This window comes from Balaenoptera acutorostrata, chromosome 21 (genome assembly GCF_949987535.1).
Source record: "Balaenoptera acutorostrata chromosome 21, mBalAcu1.1, whole genome shotgun sequence".
Lineage (NCBI taxonomy): Eukaryota > Metazoa > Chordata > Mammalia > Artiodactyla > Balaenopteridae > Balaenoptera > Balaenoptera acutorostrata.
In genome coordinates this window covers 23,618,614-23,640,214 of record NC_080084.1, presented here as the reverse complement: position 1 = coordinate 23,640,214, position 21,601 = coordinate 23,618,614, and the positions used below count along the sequence as shown (strand labels likewise).

At 37.3% G+C, this 21,601-nt stretch overlaps 1 long non-coding RNA gene across 1 annotated transcript in view; it reads left to right on the top strand.

Annotated features, from left to right (window-relative positions):
• Positions 1 to 21,601, top strand: part of LOC130706178 (uncharacterized) — a 250,353-nt gene that overhangs the window by 145,616 nt on the left and 83,136 nt on the right. The window lies entirely within an intron of this gene.

The window sequence follows — 21,601 nt, the reverse complement described above, 5'->3', positions numbered from 1 at the left end:
TCAAGAGGGAGGGGATATGGGGATATATGTATACGTAGAGCTGATTCACTTTGTTATACAGCAGAAACTAACCCACCATTGTAAAGCAATTATACTCCAATAAAGATGTTAACATTAAAAATGTCATCTATTAAGACACAGGTATGTTTATGTGAGGTAACGTTTTTTGAATACCTGTGATGTTCCAGGCTCTCTGCTCACATATAATATCTTAAGTGATTTTTCACTACTGCCCCCTGAGTTATGCTTTATCATCCCCCTTTTCCTTATGAGAAAACAGTCTCGGTGAATTTAAACCTCTTGAAAAATTAAAATATTGTTCAGGTTTAAGTCTTTCTGATTTCAACGCAAACACTCTTTTGTTTATGGTACATTGTGAAGAACCACTGATTTTAACTCTGTGTATGGAGAGCAACCCTAAACTGGTGAAGGTACATACGTGAGAACCTTAACGGTAATAATAATAATAACTGTATCTACTATTCTTTGAGCATGTACACTGTGCCAAACATTATGCTAGCTTTTTTTTTTTACAAAAATAAACTTATTTTAGCTTAAAAATAACTCTAAGATATTGGTTTTGACATTCTTATTTCCCATAATAAGACATTGAGTCTCATCAAGTTTAAGTAACTTGTCCAAGTCATATATATATATATATATATATAAGAAGAAGAGCTAGGATTTGAAATCAGATATGATTACAAGTCTATACTTTTAACAATTTTTTAAGAAAATGTTTCTTCTGGGACCTTTTTTTGGCATTGACATGGGCTGGATGAATATAACCTGGTTGATGACAAGTAGACAACAGCCTGCAGGGTTTTAAAACCATACTGCGTTTCAACACCAAAGTCTGAAAATTTCTTTTTTCCTGGCTCCATATGGACTCCTGGGCTTTCAGTGTCCCTAAAGATATGTTTTATATCCTATACATTGTCAGGATAATTCAGACAATATTTACCACTAATCAACTGGTGTGGAAAAATCCAACTGCTCCCTATGGGAAACTATGGAACATTGGTTAGTATGAATATTATCAGCAAGGGCCTCAAAGGCCCCTCATGTTCCTCTTTCTTCAACCAAAATTCATTCATCCATGGACCAATCTGCTCCTAAATTTGTAAACAGCTGTCCAGCAATAAACTCACTAAAATGAATAATATTCTCAAGCAATTGCATGCAGTTTCACAAATGCTCTTATTGTCATCCTTCCCGTCTCAGTGGTATTTATGGGCTGTAAAGGCAATGAAAAGGGGAGAATAACATTTTTTTTTATAAATGTGAACATGGTGACTTACACTTCAAGGTTCTAATCACCCTTTGAGCTCTTAAAACATCTATTTGTCTTTCTCATTTAGATAGTATATCTCTTCAGCCCTGAGCACATATTCTTTATGCCTGGTACGGTGCCAGATCCATCAGTGTTAAAACAAATAGTTAATCTTCATAATGAGTGCTTGCAGGGGTGGTCCCACAGTTATTGAAGGGCACCTTGACATCCCAGGGAAGTGTGCTTTGAAAAAATACATGTGTGTGTCAGATAACAATTGTATATTAAGGCAAATCAGTTTAGTTGTTAGGTCCTCAGATCCCTGTTCTAGAAAATAAGGGTTGTTGCATTAGACGCTTCAAATGTTGGACTAGAAATTCATGAAGCTAGTTCATATATAGTCTTTTACAATCTAAAAATGTGTTTTGTTTTAGATACTCAATTTTTCCAGGTTCCATTCACTTTCCATTCAGGTGTGTGCTATCCACTGGAATCTGATTAGATCTCAATATATAATATTTGGGTATCTTTATCTTTCATCCCATCATCTTAATCGATTATATATTGAAGAACAAATACACTTTTTAATAAAATGGTATAGTATACACTGGCCTAGTATGCAGGGTTGCCAAGAGTCGCACATAATTTTGTTCTTATTTTCTAATAGCACACATAGCACCATTTATATATTTAGGAGGCTATGGTGGAAGGACAAGGGACTTGGGTTCCAAGTTTGGCCATCATCACTTATAAGGTACATATAGTACACCTAAATTTACCAAGTTTGTTAAAGTGTACTGTTAAAGTGTAAAGTATACACATAACTGTATTGTTTAATGAGCTTGAGGGGAAATATTTAACCTCTTTAAGCTCAGTTCTTTTACCTACATAATAAGGGTACTAATAATGACCTCTAGGATTTTGTGAGAATAACTGTATGTAAACTGCCTGATATACAGTAAGTGCTCAGTAAAGGTTAATTTCTTTTTCTCCTCCTTCTCTTTATCTTTGTATTCTTTCGTTCTAGTGGTCTTTTTTAATCTGTGCAAATTTCCATATTATTTAAAACAACCCCCCACAGATTAGACCTGATTGAGTGGTTCTGTTGTCATAAATCTGAAAGTGCTGGAATGAATGTGTTATGCCTATAGAAAACTCATTTTTGAAGAAATATTTCTACTCTACCCTTATATGCTGCGATAAGCTTACTGTATTACCTGAAGTCATCTGTGGATGAAGGAATTAAATACCTTTGCCAAAATGTAATGGTGATACCAGGAGTGGGGGAACCAGTGAGTCTAAACAGGTGGGGATAGCCTTTCTCCTTGGAGAAATGACCAGTTGGGGGAAAAATGTTTTTAAACTTCATACTTACATTGGATTTCTGATATAATCCTGGTGAGAAATACTGTCTGAGTGGGCCATCATTGCTAAAAAGGTGCCTTATTGATAAGTAGTGTTAGACAGTGAGACAAAAAGAAAGAGTAACATTTTAATAAGCCATAATCAAAACAGCTCATATTTGTTTTTATAATTTCCTTATGAGATAGTAATATGTTCCAAGTCCTTTCCACCTATACCTAAGTGTGCCCACTGTGTCTAAGGCACTGGAATTCGTGTTCCGTAACCAGGACTAATTCGGTCTGAATAGCACTGAAGGGATGCAGAATTAAGAGGAGAATTTCTGGGGCCCAGGGTAGAAAGCATAGGAATAGCCTTGCAATGGACAACCTATTCAGCCAGAGCCAACATGAGGACAGAATTCTAGGAGGAAGGTAGAATTTGAAGATGAGGAGAGGTCTACACATAAAGAATAAGGGTAAACTGAAGATAAACTTCACTAATTCATAATATCATTCAGTACAACCTTGATATGGATTTATGGTAAGCGTTATCCTTTTTTAGAGATAGACAACATGATATAGTGGAAGGATCACAGGATCAGAAATAAAGAATATCTTTGATAAATCCTAACTTAACCACTTGCAAGGTATGTGGCCTTGTGCTAGCCCCTTGGCCTGTCTGAGCATCAGTTTTCTTAGCTGTAAAATGGAATGAATAATTCTTGTTCCATTTCACAAAGGGGTTAGTTAAAATGCTTTGAAAATGACAGACTATTTAAATACCAGCCATTATTGTAGATGTGCTTAAGATAACGTCAACGACATCTCTCTGGATCCCTATGGATAGTTAAAAGTGACAGCATTTTTCCTCTTTACCCTCAGATATAGGAGAAATAATAAAGGATTTTTTTAGGTTTGCTTTGTATTCAGGCATTTATTCACAAGTGTTTGAGCATTTAAAGGAAAGGAAGGGTAAGATGCTGGTGCACACTTGGATATTATTTTCTGTATCACTGAATGTTAGAAATGATTATTGATGATCCTTTTTAATAAAAATTGTTACCTGAACTTTCTACAGGGGAGTTGGCAGAAAATTTTTTTTTTTAACTTTTTATTTTATATTGGGGTAGAGTTGATTAACAGTGTTGTGTTAGTTTCAGGTGTACAGCATAGTGATTCAGTTATACATATACATGTATCTATTCTTTTTCAAATTATTTTCCCATGTAGGCTGTTACAGAATATCGAGCGGAGTTCCCTAGCAGAAAATGTTTTTGACTTTTTTTGCCAGTGAAGCATATATCCTTTATGGCTTGGCTTTAATCAATACTTTGTGCATTCAACAGAGATAACATAGACCTTCTGATATGATATTTATTGAGTAGTCCTTGTAAAAACTGCACTGACTTAGGCACTGTGTAGAAGGGAGAGGAAAAAAAGAACGTTGTGGGTAAACAGGATGTTTATGAACGTTCTAGTATTTCAATTAAGTACTTTCTATTTCCAAGCAAGATGTTTCCCATGTTATACAGATGCTGTCATAGGTTCTGGAAGAAGTTGTCCTCCATAAAGATAGCTGCCATCCTAATTGTGTTAAGTCATCCAAATAGCTTTTATCAGAATTATTTCTGCCAGTAACCCGGGTGAGGAATCAGGGACTCTGGTGTTTTAGTAGAGTCAAGAAGCCAAGGAAGATGAGGCATCTTTCTCACTAGTAGCATAGGAGAAGAATATATGCAGCTGCATACCCAGGGATACATATCCTCACTTCTTTTTTTTTTTTTTTTTCTGTTTTCCTGTCAACATTAGAATGCTGTGCTGTTTCCCTCCCTTTCCTCTTTTGTCTACACCAGACAAGAGAAGGGAATTTAAGGAAATGCACAACAAAGTGGTTAGAGGGAAGATGGAAAAAGATACATGTTGAGTTTGAGTGTGCTCAAACACTGATGGGATGTGCTAGGGAATATATGGAGGGAGGAGTGGGTAGAGACAGTAAGAAGGGACTCTGAGGACACCAAGTACAGAGGACAGAGAGAAATAAAGGATGCAGACGAGATAGAAAGACCTAGGGCCCAGAATGATAAGGACCAAACATGGACCATTTTGTTTGGTAATTGAGCTCATTAGTGCCCGAAGCCAACTAATTTTATTCTTCTCCTGCTAATGGTTCAGATCTCTGATTATGTTTTCTCTGAAAGGAAGTGATGGGACTCTAATTTGTAGAAGAGCTTCTATAGGGAAGGTTTGCATAGGCAAAACTTGAAGTATTTAGTTTGTATTTTTGGGAACTGGTCCTCTTTTTTTTCTGCATTTTTTTAAAATTAATTAATTAATTTATTTTTGGCTGTGTTGGGTCTTCGTTTCTGTGCGAGGGCTTTCTCTAGTTGCGGCGAGCGGGGGCCACTCTTCATCGCGGTGCGCGGGCCTCTCACTATCGCGGCCTCTCTTGTTGCAGAGCACAGGCTTCAGTCACGCAGGCTCAGTAGTTGTGGCTCACGGGCCTAGTTGCTCCGCGGCATGTGGGATCTTCCCAGACCAGGGCTCGAACCCGTGTCCCCTGCATTAGCAGGCGGATTCTCAACCACTGCGCCACCAGGAAGCCCTTTCTGCATTTTTAATGTACTTCAAAAGCATATCAATTCCCTCATGCTCTTTCTCCATCACATCTCTCTTTAATAGAATCTATCCTGAAGAGAGGTCTGTTATAGTCACTTACTTTGCGATAAGCATGATGATTGGTAATTGTTTTCTAAGGTTTTTTTTTTTTTTTTTTCCCCCAAGGTCGGGGTGGGGAGTGCCAGGAGACAGATGAATACATCTCATGTTAGAATTCCACACATTAAAACTATTGGCAAAGTAAGTTTAAAATAACTCTCTATCTTCTAAGAGAATATCTGATTGAGAGGGAAGGTTGTGTAGTAGTTCAGGAGATGAGTTTCGAATTTGCCTTTGGGCAACTTGATTTCCCTGAGGCTGTTTTTTGTGCAGAAAATTGAAGTAATAATAATCCCCATCTCATAGATGTATTTTAAGAATTTCATAAAAGAAGTTTTTTTACACTAGAAACTGTTCAATATATTGTATTATCATCATCATTATTATTCTCCAGCCCCTTTTGGCTGTGGGCACTAAACCATAAACTGGATATTCACTGTTCCCCAGTTTCTGAGACAATTTGGCCTAAAATGGTTTCTGACTTAATGGTGTAGAATGTGGAATTGTGTGAATTCCACAGATGAATCTCTGTTACGTCTGAAGGGAGCAGGCTGAAACACAGCCATCCCCTAACGTGACCTCTGATTTTACCTTTTGGAGAATAGATAGGGGCAGGGGGTGTGTCCTAAATCTTGCCATTCACCTTTCCTTTCCTCTGAGGTTTCCTATTAAGGGAGTTGTACATACAGAGAGTAAAACACAGTGAGATACCAACCACCAATTTATTTCTGGCTGAACAAATACTCAGTAGACTCTTCGGAAGGCTTTTTGGTTAAAGCTGCTTTTGAGAACCTGGCTTTGGCCAGGAGACGCAAGTGAGGACCCTTGCTTAATCTTCCTTCCCCTTAAGTCTAAGATGCTGGGTTGAGAAGGTCAATTTTTGCCCTCCCAGCCTCAGGCAGAGATGATGGGAAAGAATGGAGGAGAAGGAGCATTTCCAGGTTGGTCTTTAAAGAGCAGCCCCTACTTGACAGCTCACCACTGAGAGCCAATGGCAGAGAATGGCAGGTCTGATAGCCGCACAGACTCATGAACTAGGAAGAGCGCAGGCGAGACCTGGGATCTCCGTTAGCACCCAGTTATACCACCTATCTGCAAAAGAGGCTCAGTGACCAACCAAACTGAATATGGATTCTTTCTATGGGTAAGAGGAAAGATAGAATATGGCAGGAACACGGTGGCAGGCACTGTCTCCTTTATAAAAACAGTATAAGATTTGAAATATTATATCCATCTCAAAAGCTGAGTGGATCATTCAAAAAGAACTGAGTCAGGGTCTATACAAAAATTATTTTAGCTACTTTTATCACTCTGGCCCCCATCGCCCAGACAAGTATTTTCCTGAGTCCCCACTAATTCTAAAAAAAATAAACAATTTCTATAAAAAAATAGATCTGAACAAAATTAAGGAAATAATGAATAGAAACCACATATGTGAGGAGTTATCAGTAATGAAGAAAGAATAGCAATCCATTTCTCTGAGCCAGATGGCATCATGGCACACTTACAAAAATTAATAACAATACAAAATAAACAGAAACAATAAGTTAAAGCTATGGAGAGGATCTCATTATATTATCATTTTGTATATATAATGCAGTGTTGTTTACAAAAATATAATAGATAACATTCTGGTATATATTATACATTTCAAATTAGTGTTGCATTAATAAATAGTACTCAATAATCTATAATTTTAGAGTCACTAACATATTCTTTTATTTGCACCTGTTACTTTAAAAAAAATCACTGTCAATTTCCTCAGATGTATCCATGCAATTAGTATTTTCGTGTTGACTTTGAGCCTTTATAAGGTCATATGTTCATTTTTCAAAGGAAAAAAGTATTTCCACTGTATAGAAAGATGTCTGTGGAGAAAATAAATCTCCCATAGGCACAGTTTTAATTTCAAAACATTAAAATACCCAGACCCAGCTAGTATTAGGAAAAATCACATCATATAAGGAATTAGCACCAGCAAAAGAGTAAGGATTCTGAAGGCCATTTCCAAGGCAAGAGCAGCACTGTTGAGGGTAATCTCAAAGGATGACTGACTTCAAAGAGCGGTGAAGTTTTTCTGCTTCAAGTACAGGACAGAGCATGGAGCAAGACTGATTGTCATGTTTAAGTATAATCAGGGTGAGAGAAAAAGTAAAAGGGCTTTTTAAGAGTTGTAGAAAAAGACCTTAAGACAAAATCAGTGGATATTAGAGCTTTTGTTTCATAGCAATATCTGCTTTCATTTATACACATTCCTGATTAATACAAATGACATGGTTACTTAGTGACATGAAAGTCGCTAATTTTCCTGTTAATAGAAAATACTGCTAAGTGTGCAAATATGAAAACATCCACTGCTTGACTCTTAATTTACTCTGCTAACACATCAGGTTTTTGTTTTTTAAATTTTATTATCAGTGTGAGCAACTAGCCTCCAGGCATCTAGGTCAGCTCTGTTTAATTATTATTCCAATTAATTCATTCGATAAATATTCATTGAATGCCCCTCATATATGGGACACTAAAATATTTGTTAATGACACAGCAGTGAATCAATAGATAAAGTCTGTGTCTTCCTGATGCTTATGTACTAGCAGGTAAGATGAAATAAATCAAATAAAGAGTGATACACATCCACATGCTATTAGAACATATAGAATGGGGTTTCTAATGTCTGGAATGAGGACTGGTCTTTCTGAGACTGAAGTATGAATCAGAGTTAAGTATGGCAGGAAGGGGGAGGTAATGTAATTAACTTGGTACAGGACATTGAATTAAACACTATAGTAGATAGTTATAAATACTGTAATTCTGCACTTATGGAGCTTACAATTTAGTAATAATACTAATATCTAAATTTATCGAATATTTATTATATGCTAGGTATTGTGTTAGAAACTTCTTTGTATTAATTTCTTTAATCCTCATAACAATTTTAAAAACCATTTATAGATGAGGAAGCAAAGGAGCTGAGATGTTAAGTAACTTATGCAGATCTCTGAAGTAGCAAGTGGCAGGCCTAGGATATGAACATAAATTGTGTGGCTCCGAATCCTGTACTCTTAATAAGTACATAATTCTAAGAGAAGATCAACACATATAATGGCAAGTATGCAATTAACGTCAATGCAAGGAGTGACAGGTATGAGAGAATCCTACATGGGAGTTCAGAAGAACATCTAGGGTGTGGTTTGGCCCAGGTGGAAAACCATTGCCTTAGTCTTTTCTTTCTAGCCTCTCTCTCTGATGCACTTTCTATAGGCATGTTAGATAATGCACAATCTTCCCTTGAAGTGAGGTTGTTCTCTTTGACTGAAAGAAGACCCGTGACCTCTGGATGCCTGCCATATAGTCTGCAAATAAAAAAGTTAAATTTGAAAACTTATGTTTCTTTTAATGGAAGTCCATTCCACTTCCTACACAAGAGTGGGTTGCTGAAGCTCCTGCTAGCCGGACCAAAACTGTTCTCAAAAAGCATTTCTCAGTCTGTGGAAAAGCTTGAGCATTATTGGTTGACATCTCAAAGCGATGCTCTAGTGGACCCTGTGTTGCATAAATTTAAGCACACGTGCATCATAAAGACTAAAATTTAACTTTGACTACCAAGGACAATGAGGGGATCTTCTAATATTATTTTCAATTATATTGAAATGTTTCACCAATCACTATCCTTAAACACTTTATGTATCTAGAAATACAGGTTATTTGGTGAAACTTAATCTCACTGGAAAGCTTTGATGCTCTGTAACAAATTAGAAGTAATTAAACTGTCTATGCTGTACATTAATATTAAGCAATTACATTAAATGGAAGCACTGTGAACATGTTAATTGCTTTCATTAAAAAACTGATTTCCTTTATTACTTTCTAGGCAAATATTCTCTCCTAAGCTATTTAACTATCTACAATACTCATTCAATAGGTAATGGGGGTGTCAATATTTATTAAATACATATTATTAAAAATCTATTTTGCTTTGCAAGTTTAAAAATGTATTTACAAATCCAGAATTGAATATGGTTTTAGGAGACTATTTTGATTTGAATAATGCTATAAATTTTATTGGGTGAAATAGTATCTCATTTTTTATCCTTTAGTATCTAAGGCTTCTGAGAACACCCACTTTCTCTCTTCTAAAGAAAAGATCTCTCTCTTTTTTTTTTTTAAATTTATTTTATTTTATTTATTTTTATTTTTGGCTGTGTTGGGTCTTTGTTGCTGCACGTGGGCTTTCTCTAGTTGCAGCGAGCGGGGGCTACTCTTCATTGTGGTGCACGGGCTTCTCATTGCGGTGGCTTCTCTTGTTGTGGAGCACGGGCTCTAGGCGAGTGGGCTTCAGTAGTTGTGGCACACAGGCTCAGTAGTTGTGGCGCACGGGCTTAGTTGCTCTGCGGCATGTGGGATCTTCCCGGACCAGGGCTCGAACCCGCGTCCCCTGCATTGGCAGGCGGGTTCTTAACCACTGCGCCACCAGGGAAGCCCGAAAAGATCTCTCTTGTCTCAACATCAGTGTTGACTGCTGTTCAGCTCTTCATGGTTTCAATCTTGCTAAGAGCTAAGGTAGCCCTTCAAGTTCACAGAGAAGGAAGGCTTAGGAGATATATAGGGGGTGCATGAATAAAGAAGATGTGATACATATACATAACATATATATATATATGTTTGTCTGAAAATGAGAGGGGTTTCTCTAATGCTCAGAACATTGGTCTGATCAAGGAGTACCAAGAATGAGCTAGAATTTCATACCAGCTTTGCAGTATGGAGACTTTGAGTCAAATCAAGTTAGTTTAAAGAAAACGAGAAAATGCAGTATCCCTTGTACTTGTGAGTTTCAGGACTGAAACTGATATACACTATGTTATATGAATTAATTCCAAGTTTTGTAGTTTCTCTGTATTGTTCTTTCTGGAATAGTGGTATACTTTTTTTTTTTTAAATTTATTTATTTTTATTTTTTTTTTATGGCTGTGTTGGGTCTTCGTTTCTGTGCGAGGGCTTTCTCTAGTTGGGGCAAGCAGGGACCACTCTTCATCGCGGTGCGCGGGCCTCTCACTGTCGCGGCCTCTCTTGTTGTGGAGCACAGGCTCCAGACGCGCAGGCTCAGTAATTGTGGCTCACGGGCCCAGTTGCTCCGCAACATGTGGGATCTTCCCAGACCCGGGCTCGAACCCGTGTCCCCTGCATTAGGGGGCAGACTCTCAACCACTGCGCCACCAGGGAAGCCCGAATAGTGGTATACTTTAAACGTACAATTTCTGCTAGACTGGGGACAGTGACCTGGAAAGCTGGCACTTTCAAATGGAATGTGATGTCCCAGAACATTTTCTATTCAGCTTTGCTAAAGACATGTCTTCACTTGTGTTCGCCCCTTTCAGGCAAGTGGTGAGCTGGGTTCACCGTGACCCTTAGTTTTGTGTGTGTGTGTGTGTGTGTAACTGTAGTAGTCTTTATTGCAGATTAATTGACTCTGGTAAGCAGTTTCAAAGCTGGTGACTATGTACTTTTTTCTTCTTCTCTCTGTTTCACCTGACAGTTTCTTTGAGTTAATTATTGGCACTACAGGAAAATTAAAATGGTGTATGCAAGCAATTCATTGTTGTATCAGCTTTCTAGTTTTGCCTTTGACCAAATTTCACTGTATGTATTTGATAAATATTCTGCATAGTGTGCAAGTTTGGGATTGGTATATTTCAACTTCATTATAGATGGAAGTTTAGCCCCTAGTTTTTGTTCATTTAAATAGGTTTCCATAGTTTTTAAGAATATGTGTTTACTCTGCTACTATTTTACCAAATGTGTGTGTGTGTGTGTGTGTGTGTGTGTGTGTGTGTGTGTGTGTATATGTATGTGAATACCACCGAAGACTCAGTTTTATTTTAAAACAAGTATTTTTCATCCCCAACCAACACCATATTCCCTTTCCTGGGAGCAGCCAAAGGCAAAGTAACAATTTGAATACAATTTATAAAATCATGCTTCTCTTATTTCTCATACTATGGTTTTTGTTCTCATATCTGGTTATTTGTTCTATGCGTCCTTTTCTCCTGTTCTAAGTCTGAATCAATATTAGTTAGCAGTGCTTGGTCAACACTCCTAATTGGTTTTCTACTATATTGGAGCTCCACCTCACAGATTAGCAAAGCTCTCTCTCATTTACAGCAGTTGAATAGTGAATGAGATTAATGAGGTTCAGTTAGATTTCTACTGCATCTTAATTTTGGTACCTATAAAATAAAAAAGATGAAGGTTTCTAAAAAGGGACCACAGACCACATCTTGAAGCTCTATGAGCTGCTTATCACTAAGGCTGACATTGTTTACTTCATTTCACTGAGATCAGAGTGCTGTAATTTGAACCCAGGTCTCTCTTATTTCAAATACATTACATTAGATTCTGCATCAAGTATTTTCTTCTGTTATTATCATGGGATGTCAAGAACTATATTAATTGAGACTTACCATGTGGGTGTAACTGAGTGTGGAATAATAATGTTACTGCTTCTCAATAACTGTATTAATTTGATACAAGAACGATAGATTCTCGATTTGGTTCAAGATGGCGGAGTAGAAGTACATGCTCTCACTCCCTCTTTCGAGAGCACCAGAATCACAACTAACTGCTGAACAGTCATCGACAGGAAGACACTGGAACTCACCAAAAAAGTTACCCCACGTGCAAAGACAAAGGAGAAGCCGCAATGAGACGGTAGGAGGGGCACTATCACAATAAAATCACATCTCATAACTGCTGGGAGGGTGACTCACAAACTGGAGAACACTTATACCACAGAAATCCACCCACTGGAGTGAAGGTTCTGAGCCACACTTCCCAACCTGGGGGTCTGGCAATGGGAGGAAGAATTCCTAGAGAATCAGACTTTGAAGGCTAGTGGGATTTGATTGCAGGACTTTGGCAGGACTGGGGGAAACAGAGACTCCACACTTGGAGGGCACACACAAAGTAGTGTGTGCGTCGGGACCCAGGGGAAGGAGCAGTGACCCCATAGGAGACTGAACCAGACCTACCTGCTAGTGTTGGAGGGTCTCCTGCAGAGGCAGGAGGCAGCTGTGGCTCACCAAGGGACAAGGACACTGGCAGCAGAAGTTGTGGGAAGTACTCCTTGGCATGAGCCCTCCCATAATCTGCTATTAGCCCCAAAGAGCCCAGGTAGGCTCCACCGTTGGGTCACCTCAAGCCAAACAACCAACAGGGAGGGAACCCATCCCCACCCATCAGCAGACAAGCAGATTAAAGTTTTACTGAGCTCTGCTCACCAGAGCAACAGCCAGCTCTACCCAACACCAGTCCCTCCCATCAGGAAACTTGCACAAGCCTCTTAGATAGCCTCATCCACTGCAGGGCAGACAGCAGAGCAAGAAGAACTACAGTCCTGCAGCCTGTGGAACAAAATCCACATTCACAGAAAGATAGATAAGATGAAAAGGCAGAGGGCTATGTACCAGATGAAGGAACAAGATAAAACCCCAGAAAAACAACTAAATGAAGTGGAGATAGGCAACCTTCCAGAAAAAGAATTCAGAATAATCATAGTGAAGATGATCCAGGACCTCGGAAAAAGAATGGAGACAAAGATTGAGAAGATGCAAGAAATGTTTAACAAAGACCTAGAAGAATTAAAGAACAAACAAACAGAGATGAACCATACAATAACTGAAATGAAAACTACACTAGAAGGAATCAGTAGCAGAATAACTGAGACAGAAGAACGGATAAGTGACCTGGAAGACAGAATGGTGGAATTCACTGCTGCGGAACAGAATAAAGAAAAAAGGATGAAAAGAAATGAAGACAGCCTAAGAGATCTCTGGGACAGCATTAAACGCAACAACATTTGTATTATAGGGGTCCCAGAAGGAGAAGAGAGAGAGAAAGGACCCGAGAAAATATTTGAAGAGCTTATAGTAGAAAACGTCCCTAACATGGGAAAGGAAATAGCCACCCAAGTCCAGGAGGTGCAGAGAGTCCCATACAGGATAAACCCAAGGAGAAACACTCTGAGAAACATAGTAATCAAATTGGAAAAAATTAAAGACAAAGAAAAATTATTGAAAGCAGCAAGGGAAAAATACCAAATAACATACAAGGGCACTCCCATAAGGTTAACAGCTGATTTCTCAGCAGAAACGCTACAAGCCAGAAGGGAGTGGCATGATATACTTAAAGTGATGAAACGGAAGACCTACAACCAAGATTACTCTACCCAGCAAGGATCTCATTTAGATTGAATGGAGAAATCAAAAGCTTTACAGACAAGCAAAAGCTAAGAGAATTCAGCACCACCAAACCAGCTCTACAACAAATGCTAAAAGAACTTCTCTAGGTGGGAAACACAAGAGAAGAAAATGACCTACAAAAACAAACCCAAAACAATTAAGAAAATGGTAATAGGAACATACAAATCGATAATTAGCTTTAATGTGAATGGATTAAATGCTCCAACGAAAAGACACAGGCTTGCTGAATAGATACAAAGACAAGACCCATATATATGCTATCTACAAGAGACCCACTTCAGACCTAGGGACACATACAGACTGAAAGTGAGGGGATGGAAAAAGATATTCCATGCAAATGGAAATCAAAAGAAAGTTGGAGTAGCAATACTCATCTAAGATAAAATAGACTTTAAAATAAAGAATGTTACAAGAGACAAGGAAGGACACTATATAATGATCAAGGGATCAATCCAAGAAGAAGATATAACAATTATAAATATATATGCACCCAACATAGGAGCACCTCAATACATAAGGCAACTGCTAACAGCTATAAAAGAGGAAATCGACAGTAACACAGTAATAGTGGGGGACTTTAACACCTCACTTACACCAATGGACAGATCATCCAAACAGAAAATTAATAAGGAAACAGAAGCTTTAAATGACACAATAGACCAGATAGATTTAATTGATATTTATAGGACATTCCATCCAAAAACAGCAGATTACACTTTCTTCTCAAGTGCACACAGAACATTCTGCAGCATAGATCACATCTTGGGTCACAAATTAAGCCTCAGTAAATTTTAAAAAATTGAAATCATAACAAGCATCTTTTCTGACCACAATGTATGAGATTAGAAATCAATGGCAGGGAAAAAAACCGTAAAAAACACAAACACATGGAGGCTAAACAATACGTTACTAAATAACCAAGAGATCACTGAAGAAATCAGAGGAAATCAGAAAATACCTAGAGACAAATGACAGTGAATACACGATGACCCAAAACCTATGGGTTGCAGCAAAAGCAGTTCTAAGAGGGAGGTTTATACCTATACAAGCCTATCTCAAGAAACAAGAAAAATTTTAAATAAACAATCTAACTTTACACCTAAAGAACTAGAGAAAGAAGAACAAACAAAACCCAAAGTTAGCAGAAGGAAAGAAATTATAAAGGTCAGAGCAGAAATAAATGAAATAGAAACAAAACAATAGCAAAGATCAGTAAAACTAAAAGCATATTCTTTAATAAGATAAACGAAATTGATACAGCATTAGCCAGACTCATCAAGAAAAAGAGGGAGAGGACTCAAATCAATAAAATTAGAGATGAAAAAAGAAAGTTACAACAGACACCGCAGAAATACAAAGCATCCTAAGAGACTACTAAAAGCAAATCTATGACAATAAAATGGACAACCTGGAAGAAATGGACAAATTCTTAGAAAGGTATAACCGTCCAAGACTGAACCAGGAAGAAATAGAAAATATGAACAGACCAATCACAAGCACTGAAATTGAGACTGTGATTAAAAATCTTCCAACAAACAAAAGTCCAGGACCAGATGGCTTCACAGGTGAATTCTGTCAAACATTTAGAGAAGAGCTAACACTCATCCTTCTCAAACTCTTCCAAAAAATTGCAGAGGGAGGAAAACTCCCAAACTCATTCTATGAGGCCACCATCGCCCTGATACCAAAACCAGACAAAGATACTACAAAAAAAGAAAATTGCAGACCAATATCACTGATGAATATAGATGCAAAAATCCTCAACAAAATACTAGCAAACAGAATCCAACAACACATTAAAAGGATCATACACCATGATCAAGTGGGATTTATCCCAGAGGTGCAAGGATTCTTCAATATACGCAAATCTATCAATGTGATACACCATATTAACAAATTGAAGAATAAAAACCATATGATCATCTCAATAGATGCAGAAAAAGCTTTTGACAAAATTCAACACCTGTTTATGATAAAAACTCTCCAGAAAGTGGGCATAAAGGGAACCTACTTCAACATAATAAAGGCCATATACGACAAACCCACAGCAAACGTCATTCTCAATGGTGAAAAACTGAAAGCATTTCCTCTAAGATCAGGATCAAGACAAGGATGTCCACTCTCACCACTATTATTCAACATAGTTCTGGAAATCCTAGCCACGGCAATCAGAGAAGAAAAAGAAATAAAAGGAATACAAATTGGAAAAGAAGAAGTAAAGCTGTCACTGTTTGCAGATGACATGATACTCTGCAGAGAGAATCCTAAAGATGCCACCAGAAAACTACTAGAGCTACTCAATGAATTTGGTAAAGTTGCAGGATACAAAATTAATGCACAGAAATCTCTTGTAATCCTATACACTAATGATGAAAAATCTGAAAGAGAAATTAAGGAAACACTCCCATTTACCACTGCAACAAAAAGAATAAAATACCTAGGAATAAACCTACCTAGGGAGACAAAAGACCTGTATGCAGAAAAGATGAAAGAAATTAAAGATGATACCAACAGATGGCGAGATATACCATGTTCTTGGATTGGAAGAATCAATATTGTGAAAATGACTGTACTACCCAAAGCAATCTACAGATTCAATGCAATCCCTATCAAATTACCAATGGCATTTTTTACGGAGCTAGAACAAAAAGTCTTAAAATTTGTATGGAGACACAAAAGACCCCGAATGGCCAAAGCAGTCTTGAAGGAAGAAAACGGAGCTGGAGGAATCAGACTCCCTGACTTCAGACTATACTACAAAGCTACAGTAATCAAGACAATATGACACTGGCACAAAAAGAGAAATATAGATCAATGGAACAGGATAGAAAGCCCACAGATAAACCCACGCACCTATGGTCAACTAATCTATGACAAAGGAGGCAAGGATATACAATGGAGAAAAGACAGTCTCTTCATTAAGTGGTGCTGGGAAAACTAGACAGCTACAGGTAAAAGAATGAAATTAGAACACTCCCTAGCACCATACACAAAAATAAACTCAGAATGGATTAGAGACCTAAATGTAAGACCGGGAACTATAAAACTCTTAGAGGAAAACACAGGAAGATCACTCTTTGACATAAATCACAGTAAGATATTTTTTGACCCACGTCCTAGAGTAATGGAAATAAAAACGAAAATAAACAAATGGGACCTAATGAAACTTAAAAGCTTTTGTACAGTAAAGGAAACCATAAAGAAGGCGAAAAGACAACCCTCAGAATGGGAGAAAATATTTGCAAATGAATCATCGGACAAAGGAGTAATCTCCAAAATATATAAACAGCTCATGCAGCTCAATATTAAAAAAATAACCCAATCCAAAAATGGGCAGAAGACCTAAATAGACATTTCTCCAAAGAAGACATACAGATGGCCAAGAAGCACATGAAAAGCTGCTCCACATCACTAATTATTAGAGAAATGCAAATCAAAACTACAATGAGGTATCACCTCACACCAGTTAGAATGGGCATCATCAGAAAATCTACAAACTACAAATGCTGGAGAGGGTGTGGAGAAAAGGGAGCCCTCTTGCACTGTTGGTGGGAATGTAAATTGATACAGCCACTATGGAGAACAGTATGGAGGTTCCTTAAAGAACTAAAAATAGACTTACCATATGACCCAGGAATCCCACTACTGGGCATATACCCAGAGAAAACCATAACTCAAAAAGACACATGCACTCCATTGTTCACTGCAGCACTATTTACAACAGCCAGGTCATGGAAGCAACCTAAATGCCCATCGACAGATGAATGGATAAAGAAGATGTTGTACATATATACAATGGAATATTACTCAGCCACAAAAAGGAATGAAATTGGGTCATTTGTAGAGACGTGGATGCATCTAGAGACTGTTATGCAGAGTGAAGTAAGTCAGAAAGAGAAAAAGAAATATCGTATATTAACGCATATATGTGGAACCTAGGATATGGTACAGATGAACCAGTTTGCCGAGCAGAAATTGAGACACAGAAGTAGAGAAAAAACGTATGGACGCCAAGGGGGGAAAGCGGCAGGGGGTGGGGGTGGGGGTGTGATGAATTGGGCGATTGGGATTGACGTGTATACACTGATGTGTATAAAATTTGTTGACTAAGAAGAAAAAATCAATAAACTTAACAAAATAAAAAGAACGATAGATTCTCACAATTTAGCCATTTTTTAAAACAGAAATTACAAGAAATTATCTGGCAAGAAATTCTGTCTTAAACTTTGATTAAAACAAGTATAATGAAATAGATTTTATACACATAAAACTCAGGGCTCAAAAAGAATGACACATTGCCAACTATGTATGAACTTTGTGTTAGCAACTTTATTATGTATATCCACATTTTTACTTTTAAAAAAAACCCACCTCCTTTTCCCCAATTAACATTGGGGCATATTGAATAATGCTAACCGGATGTAACTTAGTGATTCTCCATAACTATTCCTCCAACAACTGCTTGAATACAGGGTAAAATCAAGTACAAAATTCAGGTTCACTTCAATTACTTACCAATTTTTTAGTGACTGGAAGGATCAAAATACACAGACATTTTTAAGACCTTTGAATAACTTATAAATGCTGTTGGCAATACTTTATTAAGAGTGGACTATGTTTTTTCCTAGGCAGTGAGTTGATCTGGTATTCTAATCATCTCAAGTGGAACATTGAGATACTTATAAATATTTTTCTTGGTCTAAATGTAAAGACTTTAAAAAACTTCCAAATTATATTGGTTACAACTTTTTTTGTACAAATATGACTTTATTAAACACATTTTTATAGAGACTTGTGTGTTATAAACCAGAATAAAAAAAGAAATCAACTGTATGTTTCAAACCAGTTGACTTGAATATCAATCTATGGTTTTTAAAGTTCTGAATAGTGAAACCTGAGATGCATTCCTGTAACTGATGGACTGTCCTCCTGGACTAGGGCTCATTCAAATCATGCTCCTAAATAAGCTTCCAGTTATCACAGAGACATGCAGAGGAGAAGGGATTTCACATTCAGTCAGGGTACAGGAGGAGAAAATTCTTCCTGTATAATGGAAATGATAACCTTGAAATACTTGAGCACTCATCCTTGAGAAAAGCAGAAAGACCCAATCCTATAATATGATGAGTCTGTGAAGCCCAAAATCACAGAGATTTAATTTCATGGCATCTGGCAGAAGAGCATCAAATGGTCACTCTAGACTCCAGTAGCCTGTTAATTGTCCTCATTTTATATTTAAATTCATACATAAGGCTTCTTTACATGAGTGGACCTTAAATATAGGTAATCTGTAGGCACAATTCTTTACAAAATATTTAAACAAAATTTCTAAAATTTTTCATGGTTTTATCCTATTGCACAGTTAGATTCCATTTCAGTTACAAAATACATGTTAAGCTGAAAGGTGTGAAATTCTTTTTTAAGCCACTACTATAAATTATATGCCAGAAATATAGGGTCACTTTCTCTGGTCATAGCAATAGGTACCAAGTTAACTTTTTGAAAGCACATTTTTAGAGGATACATGGACATCAACTATCACACTGCAGCAAGACCAAAGCAGCCTATAGTATTGATGCATTCCTGATACAGTCAGTAATTTCCATATAGGCCAGGGTAAGACAGTAGAACCCAAACTACACATGGAGTCAGATCCAGATCTGAGTCCTAGCTTTGCTAATTTTTAATTTTTAAAGAACATTGGGCAATATTCAGTATATGGGAAGGTTTCTTTTTTATCTGCAACATAAAGAAAATACACATCATAAAAGGTTGTACTGCAAATGCACTGAGGTGAGGTATAATATACAACTGTAGGGCAGGCAAGACTTTTTCCCCCTTTACTTCACCCCAGAGAAGAGAAGCCCTCTTAGCATTGATTGAATTTGAGGACACAGATTGGATCACATTTACCAGTGAGAAACTCTGCGTTAAAATGCCTGTACATAGGTGTGACCTTTCCCATCTCTGCAATGCAATGACAAAAGCCCAATCACCCGATGTTTTTATCCTATGTGACAGCAGGGGATATAGAGCTTTTGGCTTTGCTAGGACTCAGGCCAGTTTTTACTGTCGTGGGCTCAAATGTGCTCCTTTTAGTTGGAAGATCACACCTCCTTTGAGTATGGAGGCTGACTGGACTGTTCTGTTTTAGTTAAAAATAAATTACACCTAGAGTTGAGGATAAAGAGTTGTGACCACCCCAGGTTATTAAAGTTCTCCCAAGCCCAGCTAAAAATAGCCTGTGTCCCTTGGTCTATTAGGCATTTTCCATTGTTTTTTGCACATAAATATGCTTTGTGGATGCTGTAGAGAGAGGCAATTTTGGTATTCCTGGATCCTCCCCTACTGACTAAATACCATAGTATTATATTGAATAAAGTGTTAATTCTTCCATTAATACCAACACATGTCATGGTGGGTTGCTTTATGTATTTCCGGTAATAATTACCACTACTATTTGTTATTAATATGACCATTTTATCCCTGATTTCCTAATATGCTGGAGAAAAGTATGTTATCCAATTAACTTTACGGTAAACTATAGGACATTTAGCTCTTATTAGTCCTTTGCCTGCTCCCTAAGTGTTAAAGTTCCTTAATGTTCCTTCCAGGTCTTCTCTTTTCACTTTCCAGCATCATCTCATCCACTTTTATGACTTTAATTATCAGCTCTTCACTGTTTACTTCCAAATTTGTATTAATCTATTATTCTATCTTAATCTCCTCTTTGAGATTCAGTTTTATATTTCTCTCTGACTGTTGATGTATCTACTGGATTTCCCATAGGCATCTTAACATGGCTAAAGCCAAATTCCTTTTTTATTATGACCGATATGTATTTATCTTCCTGTTTTAATGATATCAGTTAATAGCTTTATCACCTTTCCAACACTCCATCCCATTCCATTCCATCCTAGCCTCTCCCAAACCATTCCACTCCATTCTGTTTAATTCCATTCAATTCTCATCTGTTCTATTCCCTCTTCTTCACTTTCACATTCATCCAGTTGTAAAATTTCACTTTATTCTGTTTCTGAATAGAGCCACTACTCTGTTTGACTATCACTGCTTTACTTTAGATTCTCATCAAATGTGGTCTTGTCTATTCCAAGAAACTACTTCCTGCCTCTAGTCTCCTCCCATTCCAATTTTTCCTCCATTTTCTCCCAGTTATTTTCCTAGAGAAGGAGGTGGAACTGTTAATGTCTTGCTTAAAGTCTCTGTTTGCTTCCCATAACCTACTCAATAAAATCTCAGTTATTTATCATCTTATACATGGTGTGTAATTATCTGTTGCCTACCTAGTCCTCTGGACTCACTGCCACAATATTTATCTCATTGTCCGATGACTCAGAACATGACATTCCCAAAAGCGAGTAAATTTTCACAGATTATTCCTTTCCACCTGGATAGGAATTCCTCTCTTTGCCTGGCAATTTCTGTTCATCATTTGAGACTCAGCTTAATTTCCTCCACTGTGAAGCTCTTCCTTATTATTCCCTAGTCAGTCACTCACTAGGCACTTTAAACCTGTATTATACCACTGCGATATTGATCAAGTACATAGCCGAATTAAAAGAAATATTTATTTGTTGGTGGATTGGTCAAGTAGCAAAGAATTTTGCCAGTTCTCCTTAATAATTTTTACAGAGCTAATTCTAAAATCCCTACTTTTATCCCCAGCCCCCTCCCCTCATCTTAGCTCCCTAGCTACCCTGCAGATCCAACACTTTATAAGGCAACGTTTTCGAAAGGTCACATAGGTCACATGTAGATGTATTTTAAACACTGAAAATGAAGATAAAAAGTATTTGAATGGATAAAAATAATTCAAGAGAATTTATTTTCTTCAGCATTAGTTCAATATGTCAGTTTAAAAAAATCCATATATCTTTTCTTCAGCTATATTGAGATATAATTGACATATTATGTAAGTTTAAGGTGTACAGCATGATGACTTGACAAATGAATCTCTTGTGAAATGGTTACCAAAATAAGGTCACCTCACGTAA